The sequence below is a fragment of the Ambystoma mexicanum genome, chromosome 1q, assembly GCF_040938575.1.
Source record: "Ambystoma mexicanum isolate Mex_15411 chromosome 1q, UKY_AmexF1_1, whole genome shotgun sequence".
Taxonomy (NCBI): domain Eukaryota; kingdom Metazoa; phylum Chordata; class Amphibia; order Caudata; family Ambystomatidae; genus Ambystoma; species Ambystoma mexicanum.
The window spans coordinates 1,203,056,581-1,203,082,687 of record NC_090922.1 but is presented as its reverse complement, the minus strand read 5'-3'; positions in this window follow the sequence as shown (position 1 = coordinate 1,203,082,687).

The following is a 26,107-nucleotide window of genomic DNA, read 5'->3' as shown; positions in this document are numbered from 1 at the left end:
TCCTGTAACAGTGTCACATCTGCACCTTTGAATTCTCCAACAAGAAGTGTGTCAAATGTTTAAAAACAGGCGATAGAAAGAGTTCCTCCTTCATCGAGGGGAAAAGGGGTATACTCAAGATACTTTGTAGTAAAGAAGCTGGACGGGAAGTGGTGTCCAAAATTAAACAAAAACATAAAGAAACAAAAGTTCAAAATGGTCACACTACAAGATGTCATAAAGGCTGTACAACCTCACGAACATCTAGTGGCTTTAGACCTGGAAGATATATATCCGAGACACCGACAGTATCTCAGATTCAAGGTCGGCGAAAGTCATTGCCAGTTCTGAGTCCTTCCATTCGGCCTCAAATCAGCTCCCAGGACTTTCACCAAATGGCTAGTACCAGTGGCAGCTTTCCTCCGAAAACAGGGCCACCATGTCTACCCATACCTAGAAGATTGGTTGGTCTGTGGCCAAACACATAGAGAAACTGCGCCTTCGCTGAAACAAACAGAAGCTCTTCTCCAACAATTGGGATTTGCAATCAATTACACCAAATCTTGCGTAGAGCCATCAAAATGTTTGGTGTTCCTGGGCATCCAGTTTCTCACGGGACAGGGCCTCGTCAGACCCTCAGCCGACAGAGTGCAAAAATTAATCACCCTGACACGCTCTTTCATTTCAAACAAACAAATCACGGTGCCAAATACATGGCTCTGATAGGGACCATGTGTCCAGTATGCCACTAATACCCGATTGCTGGCTACACATGCAACTAGTACAGCAATTTCTAGCTACCAGATGGTCCCAGACAAAAGGTTCCTGGGGAGACAAGATAACCATCACCCCTGCACTCTCAAAGTCACTGAAATGGTGGCCGGTCCTTGGAAACATCTTGAAAGGGATGCCACTATTAGAACCAACTCACTATCGTGACCAATGCTTCCCTGATGGGTTGGGGAGCTCACCTAGGCAAAAACCAGATCAAAGGCCTGTGGACTCCCGAAGAATTGACCCTGCACATAAATATCCTGGAGCTGCAAGCGGTCCATTGGGCCCTGAAGTCTTTCCTTCCACTGATCAATAATTCAGTAGGCAAATCCTTACAGACAATAGCACCACAATGGTTTACCTGCGCAAGCAAGGCAGAACAAGGTCAAACACCCTGTCTCAGGAAGCTCAAACCATTTGGCACTGGTCCATTCACAACAACATCGTTTTGCAAGCATTCCACCTTCTGGGAATACACAACCAACAGGCAGACACCCTCAGCAGGGACTCTACGCAGTCCCACAAATGGTGCCTTCACGACAACCAGATAACCAAGATCTTCTCAGTGTGTGGGGCCAGCCTCCTCTGGAGCTCTTTGCCACAAAGTGCAACAAAAAGTGCAAAGAATTTGCGAGCAGTTTACCCCACTCCAGCTCTCATGGGGACGCGGTCTCGTTCCCATGGAGCGGCATCTTCGCATATGCGTTCCCTCCATTACCGCTGGTCAGGAACACAATCCAGATCATCTGCAGATACCATTGCAAGATGATCTTGGTGGCACCGTACTGGCCTAGACAAACCTGGTTCTCGAACCTCCTTCAGCTGTCGGCGGACAACCCAATACATCTGGGGTCCCACGACGAACTCCTGTCTCAGAACAACGTTGCAATTCTGCATCACGACCCAGACTCCCTACAGCTGGCAGCATGGCTCCTGATCACAGTGAATTCAGCCACCTAGACATCCCGCAGGAATGCCAGCGCATACGTGCGGCAGTTAGGACACCTTCCACTAACAACTCCTACAAACAAAAATGGAAATCTGTGCATGGTGTTCACAGCAGTCCAACATTCAACCACTGGCCATATAACTACAACAGGTTCTTCCCCATGTACTTAAGCTTGCAAAGGAAGGTCTTGTGATCTCCTCCATAAAGGTACACCTGGCAGTAATCTCCAGGTTCACCAGAAAAAAGAGGAAATCCCCCTCTTTACAGCGACAGGCTGCTCAAGCACTTCTTAAAATGGCTTTTTCATGTTTTTCCATCAAAGAAAAGAATTCCACCGGTTTGGAGCCTAAATCTATTCCTAGCCAGCCTCATGAGACCCCCTTTTGAACCACTCTCTTTGGTGCACATCAAGTTTGTAACCTGGAAAGTGGTGTTGCTGAACGCCATCACATCCTCCCTCTGGGCTTCAACTGGCAGCTTTCAATTCTCTTAGGTGGCCTTCAGGCATCGGCATTTAATTCTAGGCAACATTCTCTTTCCAGCTGAGGAAGTAATCACTGCTTGAGTTAATTACATTTCGGGTGGCAGTATACGAGCAAGGATATGCCCCTGGGTTCTGGATTCTTGATTCTTATCAACACAGTCATGCGCAGTTAGCTTAAATAGAGCCCGACTTGCGGTTGCCATCATCCAGCCTCTTTTATGCAGACTGCCTACACGCATGCGTGGCGTTTCGAGTGAGGAAATCTATTTCGGTTCGCAGAGTCAACCTTTTTGACCTCTATTATCCACTTTACAGAGATGGATAATCGTTTGATGGAGCTAAGCGAGTGGCCAGTTTTTCCGCTATATACACCTTAGTTGTGGGAATTCTGAGCACTTTTTAAGAAGGGCTGCATTTCGGACTGCAGTGCAGTGCCGCCATGCACATTCTTTAACAGGGCAGTCATTTGAGCATTCACGTGAATGCTGTGCATGCAATTTTAAACGTGTAAAACAACACTCTTGGCCCCCTCGAAGGATAGGCAGGTCTGCTGTGGACTCTTACAGCTTGACATTCCAAAGCAGTGTCTGCTTTCTGCTTAGGCATTTTTTGCCATTTTCTGCTATTTCATTTTTGAACATCCACGTGAATGCTGCACATGTTATTCTGTACTGGCATAATACTCTTGGCCCCCTTGAGGGATGGGCACGTCCGCTGCAGACTCTTACAGCACAGCTCTGTTTGTAACTTTACCAAAGCAGTGCCCGCATTCTGTCCAGGCATTTTTTGCCATTTTCTGCTATTTCATCTTTATAATGGGCTTCCCTACTGGTTTGTTATAGTGATCTACAGACGATACTGGTGTTTCGGGTTAAGCTGTGCTGCTTTCCCAATTTCTAACATCTGCAACCTTGGCCTTCCCTAATTCAATAGGGTGCCTTTCAGGTGAGCCACCATTTTTTGCTCCAGTTTCAAGCACTTGACATAGCAGTTTTTGTCTTGTTTTATTTCATTTTGTGCATGTCGGTCTTTTTTTAGGTTAGGATTTGGTCCTGGCTTCCCCCAGCGTGACTGACCACATCACTTCGTTACGGCCACCACAGCAATTTGGCATTCATCAGGTTGATCCAGTATTGGTCTTTTTCGGGGGCACGGTTCCATCCCGGACCTGACTAACAATAATATGTTCATATATAATCTGCGTTGTACACTTACATACTTGTCGCAGATTAACCATGGTCCTGAAGGTTCCCCACCATTGTGTACGGTCTTCTTTTGGGAGTCACTAACCCTTTCGCTCTGTCATATATAGCTGTTAGATTGGGATTCCTATTTTGCTTAGTTGTTATACGGCATATATGATCCCTTAGTTGTTTCACAAAGAAAATTGGGCTGCTCTTTAGTAGTTGCCCCCTCTTTTTAATTGTATTCTGCAGACAGTCAGCTATGACTCATAAGTTCTATGCAGTAGTCTATAGCCATGTTTTTGTGTTTTAAAGAATGGTAACATCCACCTTCTGAGGAAGATGTTGTGTTTACTACCACTACACGTCGAAACCGGTCGAGAGATAAACCCTACAGGGATGTGATCTTTTGCACTTTTCCTTCCGATCCACCCTAACAATAGATTATTTATTAATTAATTCTGTTGATTATGAATATAAAAATTAGGTCTGTTTGATGGGGACTAGTCATGAATTCCTTCTCCCCACAGGTTTTAGCATGATTCCTTTGTCTTTTAAGCTTTTGGATGTATGTCACGGTATGTTGAGTTGGATTTGAATGAGTGCACTATGAATGGCAAGTATGTGTGACAATGTTTTAGCCGATTTTAGGCATATGGTTGCTGCTGTTTTGCTGTATTAAAGTGATCAGTGTTTAATTATTTGTGATTGACTCACCATTGTTTAAATTATTGGTATCACTTTCAATAAATTTTGATATACATGTTTTCAAATTGATTTGTTTCTCTGGACAATCATGATCATAAATACTTGCCTGATCAATTGGGACAATAACATTTCTGAGCAAACTACCCCTTTAACCGTTTCTATAACTTTGAGTCCTTGTGCTTTGTAGTCAAAAAGGTATGCAGATCTCCAGTAACCCTGTATCATAGGTTCCTTCGACAGGCCAAGAATTGGTCATTTTCTCCTTACCTTCCCGCAACCACTCCCTGTGGTATTTTAGAATGTTTACCTTATAGCCGGACACACCTGGCACAAATGATTCAATTGAGTTTCCATTCTCCTCCTCAAGTTATCAAAATAGTTATATAGAAAAAATGTCGAGCCAAACCCGTGGCACAAAAAATGTTCACCCAAAGAACCCCCTTTATACCCGTACCCAGTTTTATAGTTGTTCCTTACAATCACGCAAAGTACTTGATTATACTGCAATTACCTCACTCAGCTACTTCTCACTTTTAAACAAAAGACAGCATCTTGTCAAAAACACTTGCCGGATAATATTTCCGGGCTATCCCCAACACTTGCGCATAGGAGGGGCGCAATGCTTTCCACTGCAGCACCACTGCTCTCACTTCTCTCTTCTTTTACTAGTACAGCTGTTTCTACTATCTATAGAACTGCCTTTCCCTGACTACAGGAAGTTTCCTCTTCATCACTTTAACTAACCAATAAAATCGAGGCGAGGGCTACGCACGTACAGCCAATACAAGAGAATGTGAAGGGTCTACTTAAGAAAGGTATTTACGGTTGTACGTAGCCTAAGATACCCCCCAACTTCAGGTTAGGGCTCCAGCCAACAAGACAAGCAAACTAAAGGGCATCAGGACAAGCCTCACACTGGGCGTGTGAGCTAAGATACCACCTCACCCCTCTAAAATAACAAACTAGGGAAAAAATATATACAAGGGACTTACAACACAAAACAGTTCAATCCCTCTGTCAAAAACATCCACGTTTCCAGTCCCTACAACCTCAACTAATGTCACACCCACACTCCAAGTCTACCCTTACCAAACCCCTTAAATCAAAGAAACAACCCTTTTTACCCCTCTTCCGTTCTTGCTTTACACCCCAAATGTGTACTCACGTGAACCTGAGGCGCTCCGATGTGGTGCTCTGTGAAGTTGTCATGCACATCTGAACCATGGCACCAGGTCTCTGGGGAGCAGACGGATTTTTAACCAATACGGCGTCCGCTGATCTCTCTTTATCATTGTACACGGAATACTGGTCCATGCAGTGAAGTGCTGCAGCCGAGTGGTGCGGACAGAAGACCATCAATGTCTCGGGAAGCCTGGGGTCCCTTTTTGGTCACCAAATTTGTGGCAGCAGACCCCTAATTACCTCAGCCCAAACCGGGTCCACCACCTGAGGAACGAGTGCACGCTTTGTATGTAAAGCAATATTTATTGTACAAATTATCCGGGGAGCAGTTAGATGGTACTGTAGGACCAAACTTACCCAAGTCTTAACAAACCACACCAGTTGACATCGTATATATATTTTTGCAACAGTTAAAACACTCCCAGATACTTTATTGCAATCCACCCCCACATATGATTGGACCAAAACCTCTTCAAAGAAATCCCATCTTTCTCCAATTCCTACATTTTCATTGCCCAGTTTTATCTTAATTGTCATCTTGAGCTCATGTGTAGAGTACACATATTTTTATTATTCGTTCATTGTAGGTCCTGAAATCAGCACATGTTTAAACATGTGTTTGCAAACATAATTAATTACTAGCAATAACTGGCCTAAGCTCTTTAGCCTTAACTTTTTATTGTGCATGGTTCGCGTAAATATTTCAAGCGATATGAGGAAGGTTGGGTAAATAATTTCTCTTTGAGTTAGCAATACTATCTCACTCTCCAGGTCACCCTTTCATTGAAACTTTCCAATCCACAAAACTGCTACTTTATTGCACAATTGAAACTCCTGGGTAGCCTTGGGCATTGATTCACCCTGTGATTTAATGCTGACCAAAACAAATAGCTAAACCCCTTCTGTCACGCTCTCCGGTATCAGGAGATTACATCTACCATCTACGATACTTATCAGACCATAAAACTCATGGCCAGTTTCTGCAGCTGCGCGCATGGTGAAGTGTTGAAGTCACTTATTTATTCGCCCTCCCTCTGGCCTCTGAAACTCGCAGTAAAGTTCACTTTGCAAACAGCCCCAACTACTGTGTTTTTGATTCATTTGTAAAGAACCCACTATATTTAGATTCACAGGTTTCCTATGTATTTGTATCAATATGCATGTATGTTTCATACATGTTTTTATACCCAGTCCTCTTTTTTGCATGTACATTAAAACCCTTCCCCATCTCTTAGTTTCCATGTACTTCAAAGCACTCTGTGTGTAGATTGTGTTCAAGTTGCATTTGCGGTTTTAACATTGTATCTTTCTACGTGCGTGCAGATCTAATATGTATCAATTCTAGACAACAGTGAAACTAAAAGTAACATATCCCATGCATAATTAACTTTGCTTGAAACATATAGTATTGCAATATCATGCCCAGTGTGCCGCCACCCCCAGTCATCAATATGGTGCACTCAACATTAACCCCTCGTAATCATGGGGACCCTATCTGACCACCCCAACATTGGTGACACCAGTGTTCAGAGGATCACAGGTGGTAGAAGTGGTGGCGCCAGTGTTCTGAGGGAGTCAGCACAGTACAGATTGATGGTGTTGCCACTCACACATGTGCCAATGCATGTCATTATTTGTCATGAATGTATTGTGGAAGCTCACCCTCTGCTCCAGACCCAACTTCTCAATCTCCCTCTAGGACCTGAGAGATCGATCCCCATCTTGCCTTGATGAAGGGGTGGTGGTGATGGGTTTCCTCCAGTTCCCTCTTGTGTGTGGTGACCAGCTGCCACACACACCTTTTCTAGTCTTGCAGGCACTTCTGGATGCCACCAACGCTGTGAGCTGTGATCCCCACAGCATTGGATTGCTAGAACTGTTGGGGCAGGACACAGTAGGAGAAAGGCACTTGGGGGGTAAGATGGGAGGGTTACAGGCAGGAGGGGACAGGTGGTGGGGAGGAGGCACAGCAGTCAGGTCTGGGTGTTGGGGCGGGACAATACAGTGGCCATGGGACAAAATAAAGAAAACAGATCCGTGTTTTTGGAGACTATATTGGCACTTAAAAGTTGTTGTGTGATCTGTTATGTCACGTTGGGGTCTGATTGAGGCGTATTCAGGCTCGGACTGGGCTATAGGTCAATGTCCGAACGCAAAATGCTAGTGTGGGCCAGTTTGATTAGCTACTTCACTATGCGGATAGTAGTTTTGACCAGTGTTGCTGTAGAAATATTCCTTAAACAATTTGCATCACATTTGATCCTAAAACTCCCCCTTGGCTCTATTCAAAAAGTCTGTCACAAAAGGAATGAATTGCCATTTGCAACTGTGGGACACTTTTTCATTGGTACCCGAGGCATAAAAGACCGACCCAGGGTCTCCTAGTATCTCTGGTATTTCCTACATATTGTGACCGAAAATAGAAATGCAATCATGCTTGCATTTTATGATTGCGAAGAGAAGAGCGTGTGGCGGTTGCGTCCAGCCCGGTCCTTTCACCTGTTTTTTCGATCATTAAGAAATATTAATATCGTGGTGGCAAAACTGTCATTACTCCCGCTCATCATAATTTCACCGACCTCCCCCGCCTTTGTCCATGTGGCTGAAAATCACGATGACAGTTTGTGTTTTCCACGCCTCAGATGCACAGCCCTCGTCGCGGCGAAGTGGAACGGCTCGTGGCTGTTTTCGAAGGACTTATGCCAGGCTGCCCCTCTCAATAGCGCAGGTGCAGGTTTTAAACACTTTGTGGGTAACATTTCCTCCCACATGAGAACATGCTTAGAAGTACAACAGGGGAACAGCCTTCTGCAGCAACCTTCTCCTAATATGAATAGTTTGTATTGTTATTAATAATACACCCGCCCCCCTTTCAAACAGTGTAACCCCCACACATAATGGGCAAGGATAGCCTGGCCTTAGCTAGCGACATGCCTCTCTGTGATCATGTCTATTTGTGAAGAACACAGATACACAATTTTACAGAAATGGCACATGAATGAAGCACATATACTTACTCTTGAACTAGCTGAGACCATCAAACCACAATGTTTGCCAACGGCTCTGCACGCTGTGGGTGAAGGCGGGGTGTGGGTACTGGAGAAATTGGGTAGTCAGTATCCAGGTTGAACATTGATGGTGGCAAAGCTGACATGACTTCCCAGCGAAATATCAAATGTCTGACTATGCTGCCCTGAGCAGAGCCTCCCAGAGAGAGTGGGGGAAGAAGCGAGAAACCTGAACCCGTGTTTATTCCTCTACTACAGGGGCAATGGCCTAGCTCGGCCCAGAGCATTAGGCTGGCTCTCCAAGAAAAGGATAATTATAAACATTCGTAAATGGAAAGGCACGCAGACCGTTTCAGCAATTTGTGCTGCGTTTGAAAACTTAGAAGGGTTAGCACACGGCACACAAATCAAGGAGGAGTGCTATTTAACTAAAAGCTGTACAGAGTTCAGTTAATGTATATAGTTTATTCCCTGCAATTCGTATTCTTATTTATTTCACCTAGGGAGACACCGGGCAGCCACAAGATGGCAGTACGCACATATGGAAAGCAAAGGGCACTGGCGCTGCTTGGAAATGTTTGTCAGCACCAGTCAAAAGACAGAAGTAATCCGTGATTTGCATTTAAGTATTTTTATTTTATATCAAAAGTAAAAAACACGAGGGAGGAGGAAATCCACTGGGATACTTTATTGTTATGTATTATTGTCTTTTTTTTATTTCTTACAATTGCAAAAAATCAAGTTTAAAAGAAAGGAAAAGACGCAATATTGCCAGTTCCCATTGTTCACCAAACTTAAATCGCATACAATAGGATATGTTATGGGGTGCTGCCGAGGCTGTACTCCATCTCCAGGCCTCGTGGCCCAGAATCCTGATGGGTTTTCGGGAAATACCTAATTAATATTAATGAGAAAAAATGTGCATACATCTAGAATCATTTATCTCATGACTATAAATGATGGGTATCCTGAAAATCTGATGTGTTTCTGGCCCGTGAGGCCTGGAGTTGGACAACCCTGCAGTCGAGACCTATTGCCTGCCTGTTGTTGGCTGGTATATTCTTCTCTGATCAATTCACAGTCTAATTCTTTCTGTGTTCACTGTGGTATACATAGTTTGTGTGTTTACTATGGCACAACTCCTGTAGCATTTCCTCCTTTCTGTGGGGATTATATTGATCATGTGCAATAGCCAAAATTGAGATGCATATTGACACATTTGAGGGCTGAAATGGTTCAGAAGATACTTCAGTGTGTTAAGGCTATATTGCAGAGACCGGTCTTCATATGCAAGATTACAATAGCACATTCCAGCAAGGTCATCTCAACCTTTACTCAGTGGTCGAAATGTACGAAAAGAAGCAGTAGAATTATGCACATTACAAACCCTCAAACACATGCTCCTGGACTTCAAGATGGCCGCCGTGGAGAGAGGACGTGCCTGAGCGCGCTCCGGCTCTCCCCTCCCGGGCCTATACAGCAGCCAGCCCACTTGCGGATCTCTTGATGAGGTAGTCGGAGGAAACGGTCCCCGGAAACCCACAGACGAAGCCCCCCATATATGAGGGCCCACCGGTGCCATACACAACGGCGGTAAACCCCAACGCGGCCGGAATACATTGGCGGACCCGCGGCTCCCTACCGATCCACACTCCGGGAGCAGCGGATGCGGACCGGGAACCGACATCGAGGCCGCCCACCGGTGACGCAGAACACGAGACTTGCCCCCCCGTGCCCACGGATTGAATTGACCGGGGAATCGCGGAGGAGGAGACCCCCCCGCGGGCCTCGGACGGGAGAAATACCCGAGACCGGGCACGGAGGCGACCCCAGCGCGGCTCCGCTTGGAAGGGCGAGAGGAAGAAGCAGCCCCAGAGTCGGATGCGGGGAAACGACACTAGCCGGCGAACAAAAATACGCCCAATCAGATCGAGGGAAGGGAGCGAGGGCTCAGCACGAACAACAAAAGGCACAGCGCCACACTAGCCTCGATCTCCCCCGCTCTCCGGGCCCCACACATATTGGGAAGAATGCAGCCCGAAGCCAGGCACTTTCTTAAGGTACGTGATCGAACAGATCGAGGGGAGAGAGCAAAAGGCACACAACAAGAGTCGTGGACCTCCGAAGTTGGGAAACACGCCAGTTGGGGATTGCGTGACACAACGGGGGGCACACTAACCGTAACCTCCCCCGCTCCGAGAGCCCCCTCACACATTGGCAAGGGCACGGCCCGTTGGTGGTCATGGGCCACAGGCAACGTACGGAGAGGAGAAAACGGATCCTCCAAAGCGGCAAGATACACTCGTAAATTGGGGAAGCTCCCCACCTCCACAGGGACCAGCCTCGGGTGGGGAGCGGACACATACTGCCGTGACTCCCCCCGCTCTTAGGGGTAATAACAGGCGACCCCGGTCTGAGAACCTTACGGATCGGGGACAGACGACTACGGAAGATCAGCAGAGGCCGCAGACCGAGAAACACGCCGACAGGGCCGGTCCCCATCGAGAAGCTTCCACGTGGAGGCATAAATGTCAAAATCCAGAGGGAAGCACGGATCAACCAACCCCTCAAACCAACCGCTGAAGCAAGACCACAACTTGGCCCAATTCTGGGGGGGGACAAAGGAACCACGGACAAGGCAAAAACGCCCAAACGACCAAATAACGACCTGGGAACGAACCCCCCCCACGAAGACATGGCCACAAAAGAGGATCTGAAGATGTGGTTCGGGGAACTCCAAACACAACTCATGGACTCAAAGAATTCGCATCTGGATGCTATGAAGTCCGTTTTCAAATAGGCTATGTAGGAATTAAAAACGGAAGTATCAGGCCTGGGAGAAAGAAGAGACACCTTGGAGAAGATTGCGCAGAACATGGAGGAAGAGACACAACAAGTTGCAGAAACACAGGAAGACTTAGCCCGCCTAACGCACAACTTGGAAATCCAATGTGAAGACTTGGAAAACAGGTCACGAAGATCGAACATTAGGATAGAGAACGTACCAGAGACAGTGGAAGATAAAGATCTTAAGTCAGCGGTCCAACAAGTTTTTTCAGACATCCTAGACCAGGACGAGGGAGAAGAAGTCCTGATAGATCGAATACACAGGGTGGGACCGAAAAGATCGACTCCCCAAAACGATCGTCCGAGAGACGTTTTGGTGGCCCTCACCAGATACACACAAAAAGAGCAAGTGTTAAGAAAGGCCAGAACAATGGACTTCATTCGAATGAACGGGGAGGAAATACAGCTGTATCAGGATCTGGCATTGACAACGCTCCAGAAGAGAAGAGAAATGTCCCAGATAACGAAGGAGCTGACAGCCCGCCAAATTAGATACAAGTGGACATTTCCATTTGGCCTGCTGTTTACGTGGGAGGGCACACAAAAAAGGATAACTTCACGGGAAGAAGGGCAAAGACTTATGAACTTGCAGGACCAAGACGAAGACCCCCCGCAGGCAAGCGGCTCTGGTTCCCCCGCTAAGACGACACACTCGGGATGGAAAACGATGAACAGGAGAGAGAGACGACCAAGCAGGAGGAAGTAACGCACAGGGGAACGTCTAGAATGCCGGAGCAGAAGCAGGACACAGCAGCCATCGGGGACAGGACAGCGACAGTAAGAATCCGAGAGACCAACACACAGGTGCCGGGAGGGGGGGGGAGACACGGAGGCCACTGAAGTCATGACGAAGGGTTTAGGATCCCCTTCAAAGTTATCCCTGAGTACGGTAGAGGGCGTGAGGCGCGAGGCAACACGCCGAGGTGCTAGTAGCAAATCATGCCATCCTCAGGGCAGTTGGGGTAGGGGGGGAGGGAAACACGCCAGTTGGGGATTGCGTGACACAACGGGGGGGCGGTAGGGGGAGTTGGGGACAGGGGAAACCCGGGGATAACTCTGGAATTGCAAAAGAGACGAGAGGATCTGTGGCACACTACCTAATACGGGAAGACACATGGGGATAAAAATCCTGACACAGAATGTAAGGGGCCTAAACTATCCAGTCAAGCGTAAAAAAGTAGCACACTCCATTAAGCAGGGGGCTTTTGACATCGTAATGCTCCAGGAGACACATATAAGGGCCCAAGACAAGCATAAATTCCGCCTTAGGGGGTTCAACCAAATCTTTCAGGCAAACGCGCCAGAGAAAAGGGCGGGGTCCTCATAGCGGTCAGAGACTCCCTGCACGCACAAGTCAAGTTCTCATGGGGAGATAAACAGGGGAGAAGCCTAATAGTAATTATAACGATAGATGGCCGACCCCTGTCATTGGCAACGGTATACGCCCCCAACACAGGCCAGGATGGCTTCATAAGTGAGGTCCTAGACAAAATAGATCAACAAGCCGCTGGAGAGGTAATACTGGGGGGGGACTTCAACATGGCGTGGGACCCATCCCTAGATAGATCCGGGCCCAGGAAACATAGTCAAGATGCCCCATCGAAAAACCTAAAGCAAAAAATCACGCACCTTGGGCTTGCCGATGCTTGGCGCAATGCCAACCTAGAACGAAAAAGTTATACATATTACTCACACGTACATAATACGGCCTCGAGGATAGACTACCTCTGGGTTTCACTGAGCCTCCTAGGTAAGATAAAACAGATAGAGATTGAACCTATCACGCTCTCGGACCATGCCCCTTTGTGGATGACCGTCATCTGGCCACACATTATCCCAGGCTTTGGAGTTGGCGCCTCCCGGAGGATATAATAAAGGACCCAGTGACGGCGCAGAAACTCAGGGAACATATCACAGATTTCTTGGCAGAGAATGACCTCCCAGACACAAACAAAGACACAGTATGGGACGCTCTAAAGGCGGTAATAAGGGGACATCTAATAGCACTCAAAGCACAGAGAGAAAAAATGAACCACCAATGGGAAAAGGAACTAGAAGCACAAATAGGGGCGATCCAGGCAGAACTGATCCAGACTCCAACTAGGAAAATCATGCGTACATTAAGACACGTGCAGGGGCAGCTAGAAGCCCTTCGTACGAAAAAAGCGGAAAAGGCACTTCTATACACAAAACACTGGTACTATGTAAAGGCGAATAAAGCCGATAAACTCCTAGCAAAACAATTGAAAAGCACGCAGCAGACACGAACAATAAAAGCTTTCAAAGATGAGTCAGGCCAACTGAGGACCCAAACCTCTGAGATAGGGCAGGTACTTGAAAGGTTCTATCAAAAACTGTACACTACGGATCTCCCTAACAGAGATCACCAAGAAGACTTCCTCGCCGGGATTCAACTTCCCACACTGGGGGAGGAAGAGAGGCTAAACTTAGAAAAAGAAATTACAATAGAAGAGGTCCATGCACCAATACAGTCCCTCCCCATGAACAAAGCACCGGGCCCGGATGGATATACCGCCCTTTTTTATAAAACATACAAAGACATCCTCGCTCCTGTACTCACGTCCCTATATAATACTTTTGGGGGGAAGGGATCAGTGACCCAAACCATGAATGAGGCAAAAGTACTGGTGTTCCATAAAAAGGGGAAGGAAGAACAATGCCCCACCGCCTACCGCCCCATTGCCTTAATAAATCTAGACGCAAAACTGTATACTAAAATATTAGCTGCTAGACTGGCACCACTCCTCCCTACACTGATAAACCAGGATCAATCAGGATTTGTCCCTAATCGGCAGACATATGACAACCTTCGTAGGGTCCTCCATTTGGTCGAAAAAATAGGCATTAAACAGACCCCAGCGGCACTGGTAGCCCTGGACGCGGAGAAAGCGTTCGACCGGGTGGAGTGGACATTTCTATTCCTGGTCCTAAAAAAAATGGGAATGGGTGAAGGATACATCGACATGATCCGGGCTAACTACAACTCCCCGTCCATAAGAATAGCTCTGAATGGCGGATTGTTGAATAAAGTATACCTAGAGAGAGGGACGAAACAAGGGTGCCCACTTTCCCCCCTTTTATATGCTATCTATCTGGAACCCTTGCTGGCGAAAATCAGGGATTTACCAGAGGTAAAGGGCATAGAAATGGCGGGACAGGAGCACAAAGCTGTGGCATATGCAGATGACATGCTAGTGGCTAGAGGAGACCCGGGGCGGTCCTTACTGCATCTAATGGAAGTCATAGACAAATTCGGGGAGATCTCGGGATTAAAAATAAACAGGCAAAAATCAGAGATACTGATCCTGGCAGGTAACAAAGAAGAAATCCGCGCAAGTGCGACAGATTGCCAATTGAAGGTAGCGACCACGGGTATCAAATATTTGGGTATCACTCACCGGGAAAATTGATGAACTTTATGCTCATAATTACCCCTTAATCTTGGAAAATATTAAAAAAAGATCTATTAAAATGGAACCCATTGGCGATTTCCTGGTGGGGTAGAATCACGGCGGTCAAGATGACCATACTCCCTAAACTACTGTACCTTTTTCAGGCCCTCCCGATAAGACCCCCCAGGGAGTTCTTTAGAACTCTTAGGAAGGAGGTGTGGAAGGAATATGTTTGGCAAAACAAAACCCCTCGAATCTCAAATGCGAATCTGACTGCGAATAGAGGGGAAGGTGGGTGCGCAATGCCACATTTTAAGAACTACTATGAAGCAGCCCAACTGTGGGTATTAAGGGAATGGATCCCAGAGTGAGGGGAAAACATTTGGGAGAGGCAGGATAGAGCGGTGGCAAGGACACCCACCAGGCATATGCTATGGATTAACAATCGATTTCGACACGACAATACGCAAGTCAGTGAGATACTGAAGACTACGCTGGGGTGTGGGATGCAGCTACCCAAAAAGAAACCCTGACTAAAGATCCCGCTCCTTTTATGCCAATGTTTAGCAACCCAGAGTTCCCACCGGGAATGGAAATAGGCACCTACAGTAAATGGGAAGAGGCCGGTTGCAAAATGGTGGGGGACATGCAAGAAAACCAACAGATAAGGTCATTTGCAGACTGCACAACGCTCTTGAATCTAGCACCAAAGGATCGATTTAAATATGAACAGCTCTGCCACTGGTTACGTACCCCACGAATAAAAGAAGCAATGCTTAGAGACCTGACCCCTTTTGAAAAGTACATTATGACGCAAACAGGCACCTGCAAATTTGTCTCAAATACATACAAATACATTAATGCACAACCGGAACCAACCACATGGCAATATATGAAAAGGTGGGAGAAAACCCTGGGCTATACCCTCCCCAGGGACAGATGTGAGTATATCTGGCGTCAGATTCCAAAATTGACGAGAGCCATCCAAAATAGAGAAATGTGGGTGAAAATAATGCTTCAATGGCACTACACCCCAGAGAGAATACACACAATGTTTGCCAACTCCCAGAACAGGTGCTGGAGGGAATGTGAGGGACAAGGGGATTGGCGACACATCTGGTGGGATTGCCCTAAATTGAGCACCTACTGGGGGGAAATCAAGGCCCACATGCATAAAATGTTCCCGGGGACAGACCACCTGGGGGTCGAGGTATGGCTGGGGAGCCTATGGGACCCCAAGGACAAAACTCTCAACACCCCGCAGAAGAGGAACTTTATGGGTCTGTTGATAGGGGCATGGCTGGAGCTGGCACATAACTGGAAAAATAAAAACCCGCCGGCAGCAGTGGACTGGACGCGTAGGGTGTGGACGCATCTGGCTATGGAACGGTTAACATATAACATCCAAGGAGAACATGGGAGGTTTAGAAAGGATTGGGGACATGCAATAGAATGCCTCCATTCGGACTACAAGGAACAATGGTGTCCGCACACAATAAGGATACTGGATCTATTCTCGTGAAGACGAAGCACAACTCAGCGAGAACTTTGCATGGACCGAGTTATCCCGGAAGGGGGGGGGTGGGGGTAGATGGTGTTCATTATGTTCTGATTGCTACTTTATGTAAAAATTAATAAAACATACTTTTAAAAAAAAAACAAACACATGCTCCTGCTGTTTAAGGGAACGTCCAGTGCATTGCACTGAAGTGCAAGTTTCTACTTTTTCCTACACTTCAATTTTAAAACGAAACCATTCCAGAATGGTTTATTTTTTAAATAAAAATATAGGAACAGTAAAACTTGATTTAACAAAGTAGAGGAGCACCGCTCCCACCCACTTCGACCACTGCCTTTCGTGTGTTACTATAAGCAATGTACCTGCACCGGATAGCGGTTGCTATAAAAATAAACATAGCATCAGTATGGTGAAGGTCTAGAAATTGGTTTGTTCAGATGGAGAGTTGTAAATCCTAGGCAGCCATCTCCAATGATGAGCATAAATTGTTAGTCAGGAGAGGTGATTAGGTATCCAAATTCAAGAGTATGGAACCAAAGCTGTCATGCTTGTAGCCTGGCTTTCCCAGCAGATGATAAAGTGAACCTGGACAAATCGTCTTATATCACTAACATTACTGTGCTGTCTTCTCTGAAAAGGTTTTCTTCTCACATGCTTGTGGCATTGTTTAACACATTACCCAATCTTTCTTTTTATGTGGAAGGGGTTCTAGGCAGAAGAAAGTGGAGCAGATATGGCTGGCCTCTGGCAAGCATATTTTATGGTGTTAATGATAGATTTGGAGACTCCGCTCAACATAGGACTCCCCACCCCTCAATTAAACGAGGCCACAATGGATCATTTATTTGTTTGGCTTTGTTAAGCACTAGCTATGACTCCTATCGAGTCACGTAGATCCCTCCCCCTGTGCCAACAATGAGCAAAGAACTAGGCCGGGCTATAGGCAGAATATATATTTATTTATAATTTATGTTCAATAGATCTTTAATGGTTACAGATGCTAACCTTCTCTGTGGCACACAGCTTCAACACCCAATGCATCCTTCTTTCCATAAAAACAGGCAAATATGACTTGATAACATTTAGAGTGAAAACAAAGCACAGTTTTGACTTGAGAGCACGTCACATACACATGGTACATGCAGTGCTTTGTTTAATTTCCTGCACACTTGAAAATTCTGGCAGGTTTGAAAAACATAGATTTGTAAAAAAATACATGTGGCAAACAGCACTGTGTTTCCTTTTCACCCAAAAGCAGTACAAAATCATTCTGTTATCAGGGTCACTTACTCTCAGGAAAGAGTGTATATTCTGCAATGGAAATTATGCCAGTTTCCCTCTGCAAAGCACTTCTCCCCACAGCACCAACTACCCATGCATCAGTGATATGTTTAAAGGCCAGGTCTAGGGAGTGGTGACAGTTAGGAATTTTGTTTGGGGCCAAGGGCACCCCTTTGTTTAAATACAAGGTTTAAGGAGTGGTTACAATTGGTATTTGCATTTTAGGGTAAGTATACCTTTTGTCTTAAAGCAAGTTTTGGGAATGGAGTTTCAGTTGGGAATTTCGTTATAGGGGCAATTAACTTTTTGTTTTAATGCCAAGGTTTGGGAATGGTGACAACTACCTTTTTGTTTTAAAGGCAAGATTTGGGAATGGTGACAATTATGCATTTCATTTTGTGGCAAGGACACCTTTCTGTTTTAAAGGCAAGGTGTGGGAATGGTGACAATTATCAATTTCATTTTTGTGGCCAGGACAACCCAATTACCTTATGTGACTATAACTTAACTTCAGCTATGAAAGAGATGGAGGATTTTGAACTCCTCCAACGTCCCCCTGCACCAATCTATTTGGGAGTTAATTGAATTACTAATCAGTCAAATATGCTATGGGTCTCTACAGAATGTTGTCCCCCACCCACTATAAAGGAAAGATATGAAGGCAGGCAGATCCTCACACACTTGGCTTCAAATGGATCAATTCTAATTACATGGGACCTCTGTTTTGGGGCACTCACGGAAGACAGCCAGGCTCGTCAGGGATCAGCCCGCGGTCTGGTCACTTCAGTCAGAGATTGACACCAGCTTTCATCCCTCATCTGACTCTCCTAAAGAATCTGGGCCTAGACCGCTGTTGGCTTCCCCAATTTATCTCTAGGCAAAGTTTAAGGCCTCTCAAGGTTGAGGTCTCTCCACCCAAGATGATTTTAGGCAGGTTTTCCTTGTTCTCCTTCTGGTCTTTGTTTTTTTTTCTAAGCAAAGTTTAAGGCCTCTGAATGTAGGCCTCCCCAAGTAAGGTCAGCCAGCTGTCTCAGGATTCACCCAGTCGGATTATAGGCAAGTCCTGGAAGATGTTTAGCAGCTCTTCCTCAGGTCTGCCAGGTCTTTCTGTCTGTCTTTTCCTTGTCGTTACCCCTCTGCATAGAGAAAGTACTTTTTATTGTTAAGTCCCTCCCACAAAATATTAAGATCAAGAGGAGTCAACTTATTAGCCTCGAATTTCCATTGGACCTCTGCAGTACTCTCCCCTCCAACGCATATAGGCACGGGGAGTACCATGATTGAAGTGAAGTGGAGGGGTACACATCTTCTTTCATTTTCATTTTGTGTAGCTGTCAGATTTTCCACTCAAAATGTCCCTACATGGCAAAACTTTGTAATTTACCAATAAATGCCATAATATATAGATATTAATGTTCCCCCAACCCGACACACAGGTGGGGCTTACTTTCCTTTCAGCACGTTATTGCATGGGCGCGCTATGGTTTTTCACCCTTTATTCGATAACTAACATAATTGGGAATATGAAACTTGATAATCAAATAACGAACCCAGCAAGCTATAGCTCCCCAACCATCAGATCTCTATCATGTTCGGGGCAGCTAGAAGCACTTTTTGTGTTGTCACTAAAACACCTCAAATCGCATTAGAATGAATGTCACATTAATGTCATCGCCTGAAAATTAGCTTCCCAATGACATCTATCACAACCCCGTAAGTATCCAGGCCTCACAATTATGTAATAAAATTACATTTGCAATGTAAGTCAATGACCACATATTTTTACATGTATCTGCATTTTCCTTTTTTATTCTTGGTCTCATTTACCTTAAAACACGTGGTTCAGAGCATCTGGAATCACTGGGCTGAATGTTGGTTCAGCCTGCAATAAATACCTGGTATGCTTGAGCTGAGGACTCAAAGAGATCTGGCTTCTAGATAATCAGCCAAAAGGCCTGCAGTTGGGGAAACCACTTGAGAATTCTTCCCAACAACTAGAAGCATTGGTTTGTCTTGGATTCATAAGAGATTTGCATGTGGCCTCTGAAAACAAAAAGCAATTTCAATGATTGCATTCATTTCCCTGTGCAGCATGTTATTCATTCAGGTGGCAAACTGAAAGTGAAAGGCTGCTGTTCATTTTGGTCATTCACAATGGGCATTTTTATTTACAATGATGTCTGTTTCTGTATTGAAAAGAATGGTGTCATTTCCGGCAAGACACAAATTTTCTCTCACGAGGCAGTTTCGCTGTGTTAAGGTTTGATCTGGCATTTATATTCCAGTATGCCTTTTCCCATTAGACCAACAAATTTCACTGTAAGGCCTAATCTGGCCTTTCCTTTTGTCATTCTGGGGCTGTCATAAAACCCCGCAGATCCCCCCGGTTCTTTCAAGGATCATTTGTGGGAAAGAGCAGGAGAGAGTGGGGTTTTCTTCCAAAGTCTTTTTTTCCCCCTTGTTGAAGCCCATCCGGCTCATTTTCTTTCCTTCAGGAGTGTGTGCTCCGGCCTCTACTTCTGTCTTTGGTCTTTGGGGGGTTTGGGATGAATTTGATTTTTGATCAATTGCAGCCCCCCCCCCCCCCGTATTCCCCTCTTCCAGTTCTTCAGGCTGGAATCGAAGGTGGTTAATTTTCTATAAATAGCAAGAAAAAGAGAGGGTCAGTATTTGATACACAACATATTTCCCTGGAAGATAGGACTGAGTATTCGAAAAGAACAACATTACATAAAAAGGGATATGACATGTGAGAAAACAGACATCACACTTTATTTGTTTTTTTTTTGTTTTTTACAACTTCGTTCTTAACATTTCCGATGAATATCAATGAAACTACTCACCTGTGATAAGTCTCCATCTTGGGTTTTAATCCTCACCTCTCATTCCTCAGATGGTTCCCCAGCTCGACTTTCATTGGGCTCCTCAATCAGTCGTAATGCTTGTCTGGGACGACAGCTTTTCAACTGATTGATGTGGACCCATTTCTCTTCCGTTTGTTCTCCTTTTGGGATTTAGATCTTATAAGCAACAGGTGATATTTGTATCTACAATTTCAAAAGTATCACGCCAAGATGAAAGGAATTTCTGCTCCTTGGTTTGATTCCTCTGAAAATTGTACAGGTAAACCTAGTCACCTACCTCATAACCCTTCTCTGTGGTCTTTAGATAATAATATGTTTTTATTCCTTCAGCCGACTTTTCTAAATTGCATTGAGCAAAAGCATGCTGGAGGTGCTTTCTTATATTTTCAGTGTACTCATGAATGGTGGATGCATTTATCAGGGTCTGCTCCTGAGTCATATAGAGCAGATGCTGAGGTCACACCATTTTATGTCCCGTCATAAGCTCAAATGGAGACATTTTAGTTGTAGCAGATAGTGTAGACCTTATCGCCATCAGGACAAGCAGTAATTGAATTTCCCAACTGGGTCCAGAGTCTGCCACAAACTTCTTTAGGATGATCACAATTGTCTTATTGTATCGCTCTACCCCCGCACCCCTGCTTGAGGCTGCGTGGTAGGCAATGTGGAGTTTTCTTTTTATCCCTCGAATCTCCCACATCTTCGTTATCACCTCACTGGTAAAATGACTTCCTTGATCCGACTCAATACTTTGCGGGAGGCCGAAACAAGAGAAGATGTGGTTGATCATTAGTGCAGCAGCTCTCTCCGCCTTACAATTTAGGGCACGAAGACATTCTACCCACTTTGTGAACAAGCATGTTATAGTCTTGTATTCTCTTAGGAGCGAATCACTGGCCCGATGAAATTGACTTTCAAATTCGATCAAAGCAGTGTCATTCCCCTTTTTTGTAGGGGAGCTCTGTGTGTGAGTGAATTAGGTGGGAATTCAGCACACTCAAGACACACCTTTAGGTAAATGGTGTGGCCCTGGCCCATGTGTGGCCAGTTAGAAACCTTGCGCAAGAATTCCAATGTCTTATGAAACCCCCTATGACCAGCAGTGGCCACGTCATGGGCGTGGTTCAACATCATGCTTCGGAATGAGGTAGGTACCACCACTGGTCACATACAAATAGGGATCTCTGTACCAACAAACCGTCTTGGATCCGAAACATCTAGGAAAACTTTATTAACCCCCGGGGATCCTCTTTACTGGCATAATCTGATTCTTTTAGAGGGAAGCTCACGGGGTCTTCAATGTGTCAATATAATTTTCCAATAATCTGGTCCTCTTTCTGTGCACTGATCAAATCTGCATCTGGGGTATCTTTACTGGACTGGGCAGTCGAGAGTTCACTGTGGGCACGAGTTTTTGGCCTGGTGACAGCAGAAACTTGGATTTCACCCAGCAGGGATTCCGTTTCTATGAAACCCCCCGTTCAAAGCTCTGGTTTTAGCCAGCTAGTCAGCCAGGCCATTCCCAGTCTTATCTGGCTTGTCTATTTTGGGATGACCGCTTATTTTATTCCAATGGATGGTCACCAGATTATCAATTGACTGGATCAGTTTGCCATAGTTTAATGGTTTGTTGTTGGCACAAGCATGACACAATTCTTCCTGTTAATCCGGTGCTCCACAAACACATTCCTGACATAATCAAAGTCAGTGATTATGACCAGTTCTTTGAGTTGGTGGTGCACTGCAGAGAGGATAGCTTTATAAATGGCCATCAACTCTGCCACCTGGCTACTTTGGGTCCTATTTTGTAACCAGCAGAGGGCTCTGGGGAATCGTTCAGTGCCAGCCACTAGAGCTTTTTCCCCATTATTATCAACATGGTAGGAGCACCCATCCACATAAACTGTGGGTATGCCCTGGCACATGTCTTCTTCATAGACCTTGTGCGCAGAAGTTAAGTACGCATCCATGATGTTGTGGGTGATTAGACTTTTGTGTTCCAGACAGTTTTCTTGAGCACAATCATGCAAGTCCACCAATCATTGCGTGAGGTGATTCTTTTTGTTTTGGCTGTTACGCTCACATGGTATCCACGGAGACGCCACCCAACCCTGGTTGAATGATTTGCACTCTCGAACCCTCTCCCGGTCCCTTGGTAATGCCTCTGGTTAAAGATGGGTCTGCAATATAGGAGAGCTGGATTCAATACCAGATTGTCTTTATGTTTTCCCACCTCCCTTGGCCTCAACTCATTCCTCCCCCTTGGGCCTTATCCTCACCTTAATATTGTAAAAGGTGGATTCTCTGTCCTGCTCCACATGGCAGGGGCACGTAGATGTGGGGGCGAGCAGCGACCAAGTTACTTCACTGGTGCAAGCCCCCCTGTGGGAACCCAGGCCTGCTGCGAATCCGTAGGTTTGCTGCTTTACAGTCTTTATATGCAGTTCTTATGTTCCGTTTAGTTCAAATAATAATGTCTTGCTTCTTTCCTTTTAGGTATGGAAAGGTATTTTGGTGTTGTCATACAGTTTGAAGATGGGCATGGGCCGTTAGGCGAAAGCGCGGTGTGCGCGATGCTGTCCGGTGAGTAATGCGCGATGCGCAGCGCTGTTTCGCCTTTTATATTGCCAACCTGTGTCTTTTCTCTCCTTGCAGGTTGCGATGTTCCTCGCAGAGCGCCGTAAGGTTCCAGCAATGATACTGACCAGGAGATGACTACAGCTTATTAATGCTGTCTTTCTTTCTCCTCTTTCCACGTTATGGTATTCCAAGATGCATGCGGTGCCGGATGATGGAGTTCGTACCTTCAGGTGAGTGGAACTGAAGTCAGCGATAGATTGAAGACAGGATACTGTTCCAGGTAAGTTTCGGAGTGTTCTTTCTCTCCCTGCAGGTCCTTGGTTTCAGGTAAACTGGCATCAAAGAACTGGACACGGTGAGCGTTACGCTGCCCACAGCAGAATAACGCAAAGCATGTTCTGCTGTTTGGGTGTGGTTTAAATAGTCTCAGGTAAAGTAGTCCAGATAAAGTAGTCCCAGGCCTGCCACACCCAAAAGACTAGACCGCATAGCTCAGTTCCTTGTAACTGAGCTATGTGTGTGCCTCCATGTTGGCTGAACCCCCCCAAGTTAAATAGTCCCAAGTGAATAGTCCTATTCTAATGTTGGTCTTCATGACGGTTATGAGCCTGGCGCCAAAGGCGCCAGGACGGACTCCAAGAGAGTCTTGGATGAGGTTTTAAGGCCTTTGACCTGACCCTAACTGGAAGGCTGACTTGCCAGTGAGGGCCAGGGGCAAGAGTCATGACAGCACTCCCCCCAAAGCCCCTCTCACGGTGGCACTTCTGCCTGGTCCTGGTTTGGCTGGGTAATTCTGATGGAACTTTTTTATTAAGCGAGGTGCATGGATGTATTCACTAGGTTCCCATGATCTGTCTTGAGGGCCATATCCCTTCCAATCAACTAAGTAGTATAGTTTGGATCTGGTGTATTTTGAGTCTAGGATATCCTTTACTTCAAACTCTCGTTCTCCGTCAACTAATACTGGTTTTGGTGGTATTGTAACCCGATTACCGGGTTGTACCGGTTTCAGGAATGATACGTGAAACACAGAATGAATCTGCATAGTGGGCGGTAGGGCTAATTTAACTGCCACTGGATTTATTATGGATTCAATAGAATAAGGTCCCAGATATCGGGGACGAAAGGTCAGAGTCCTTTTATGGGCACATATTTTGATGCTAACCAAACCTTGTCTCCAATTTGATAGTCGGGGGCTTTACTACGATGTTGGTCAGCGAATTTCTTTTGTCTGTTCTTGGCTTGGAGTAAATGTTCTGCTGCTTCTTTGAAGGCCTGGGAAATAGTCGTATGTAGGGTTTTAACCGCTGGCATTTCCAAAGGGGTTGGGAGATCCAATTCTGAAGTACGTGGATGTCTACCATATATAGTGTAGAAAGGGGTTTGTCCAGTGCTTGTGTGTAATGAATTATTATAGGCATATTCAGCTATCCATAAAAAGTCTTTCCAATTTCTTTCCACTTGATGTAACATGCAACGTAAGTATTGCTCGAGGGATTGGTTTGTTCTTTCTGTTTGGCCATCTGTTTGAGGATGGTAACTTGTGGATAGTGGAGTGTCAATTTGGGCCATTGAACAGCATTTCCTCCAGAAGTTGGATACAAACTGACCACCTCGATCTAAGATCAAGACCGCTGGAAAGCCATGTAGCCGTATGATTTCCTCCAGGAATACTTTTGCTAAATTGGATGCATTTGGAAGACCCTTAAAAGGAATAAAGTGTGCCATTTTAGAGAACAAGTCTACAACTACTAAGTATCTGATGAATGGGGAACACACCAAACCAGTCATAGCAGTGGGGAACTTCCTTCTAAGTCTTAATTTGGATTAAAAATAGCTGAAACACGAGATAATTGTAATTAAAGGACAACTACTTCTGATTTATTTATTTATTTATTTCTTTATTTGTGTTTGGTTCCTTTACAAAAAAAAAATACAATTTTCGCAGAACCTTTACAAACATTAAAATGTGATAAAGTTTAAAATGTTTCCATTTCCTTATCTATATGTCTACACAAGGTAACAAGTTCAAATATCAACGGTATGTGCGTCCCTTGCATCATCCGTGCCCATAATGAATGCATACAGTCCTCAAAATCTCTGTTCACAAATTTTATAAGACGGTTGGTCCTCATATTCTTAAAATGGGGACATTCCAGAATAAGATGTTTTAAGGACTCAACCGGTTCATTACACAAAGGAAATCTGCAATTCAATACCTTCATCTCACCCAGTTTAACCCAGTTGACAGTTCTTTCTCTGGTGTGAAATAGATTCAGCCGGTACCTCATATAGACCTGTTGCACATATTTACATGGGAACATAGTTATATGTGAATACCTCGGTATACGTTTTTTTACAAAAGTTCCGTATTCTACATACAGTTTAAATAATGGTATGTTCTTCCAATCCAGTTCAAATAACTTTTTTTTTACATATGCAGGACGGTAGCATAAGTCCTCTTTCGTGATGTCTATGACGTATATCAGATTTTGCATATTAAATTGGTATTTTTTGAACAACAAGGGAGTGGATGCATCCAATAACCCATTCAAGTCAGTATATAGAGAGTTATTGGAAGGAAAGCATATCTTTGCGTAACCCGAGAGTTGACGCCATTTCCATCGAGTAGATAGTGCAATTAACCCTACTACTTCTGAATTAACCTCATTTAAGGACACAAAAAAAGGAAAAGGGAAAGAAGAAAAATAATAAATAAAAAAAAAAAGACCAATTCTTAATCAGGCGGCAAACTTGTAAAAACTAGAAATAGTTGAACCAATAAAAAATAAAAAACTAAGATGGTGTTGAATCCTTGACTGGGAGGTAGATCTGTAATGAAATCAAGGGACAGTGTGTGCCATGTTGCGGGAAGAATTTCCAATGGTTGGAGGAGACCAGCTGGTTTCTGCTTTTGGGACTTGTTTTGTGCACACACACCGCAAGATTTGATAAATTTTATGATGTCTTTACGCCATGTGGGCCACCAATAGTTTTGTTTTACTTTAGCTACAGTTTTGGCAATTCCAGGATGACCTTCAATCAGGGAGTCGTGATAACCTGAAATAACCTGCTCTTGTAAATCTTTACTTGGCACTCACGGAAGACAGCCAGGCTCGTCAGGGATCAGCCCGCGGTCTGGTCACTTCAGTCAGAGATTGACACCAGCTTTCATCCCTCATCTGACTCTCCTAAAGAATCTGGGCCTAGACCGCTGTTGGCTTCCCCAATTTATCTCTAGGCAAAGTTTAAGGCCTCTCAAGGTTGAGGTCTCTCCACCCAAGATGATTTTAGGCAGGTTTTCCTTGTTCTCCTTCTGGTCTTTGTTTTTTTTT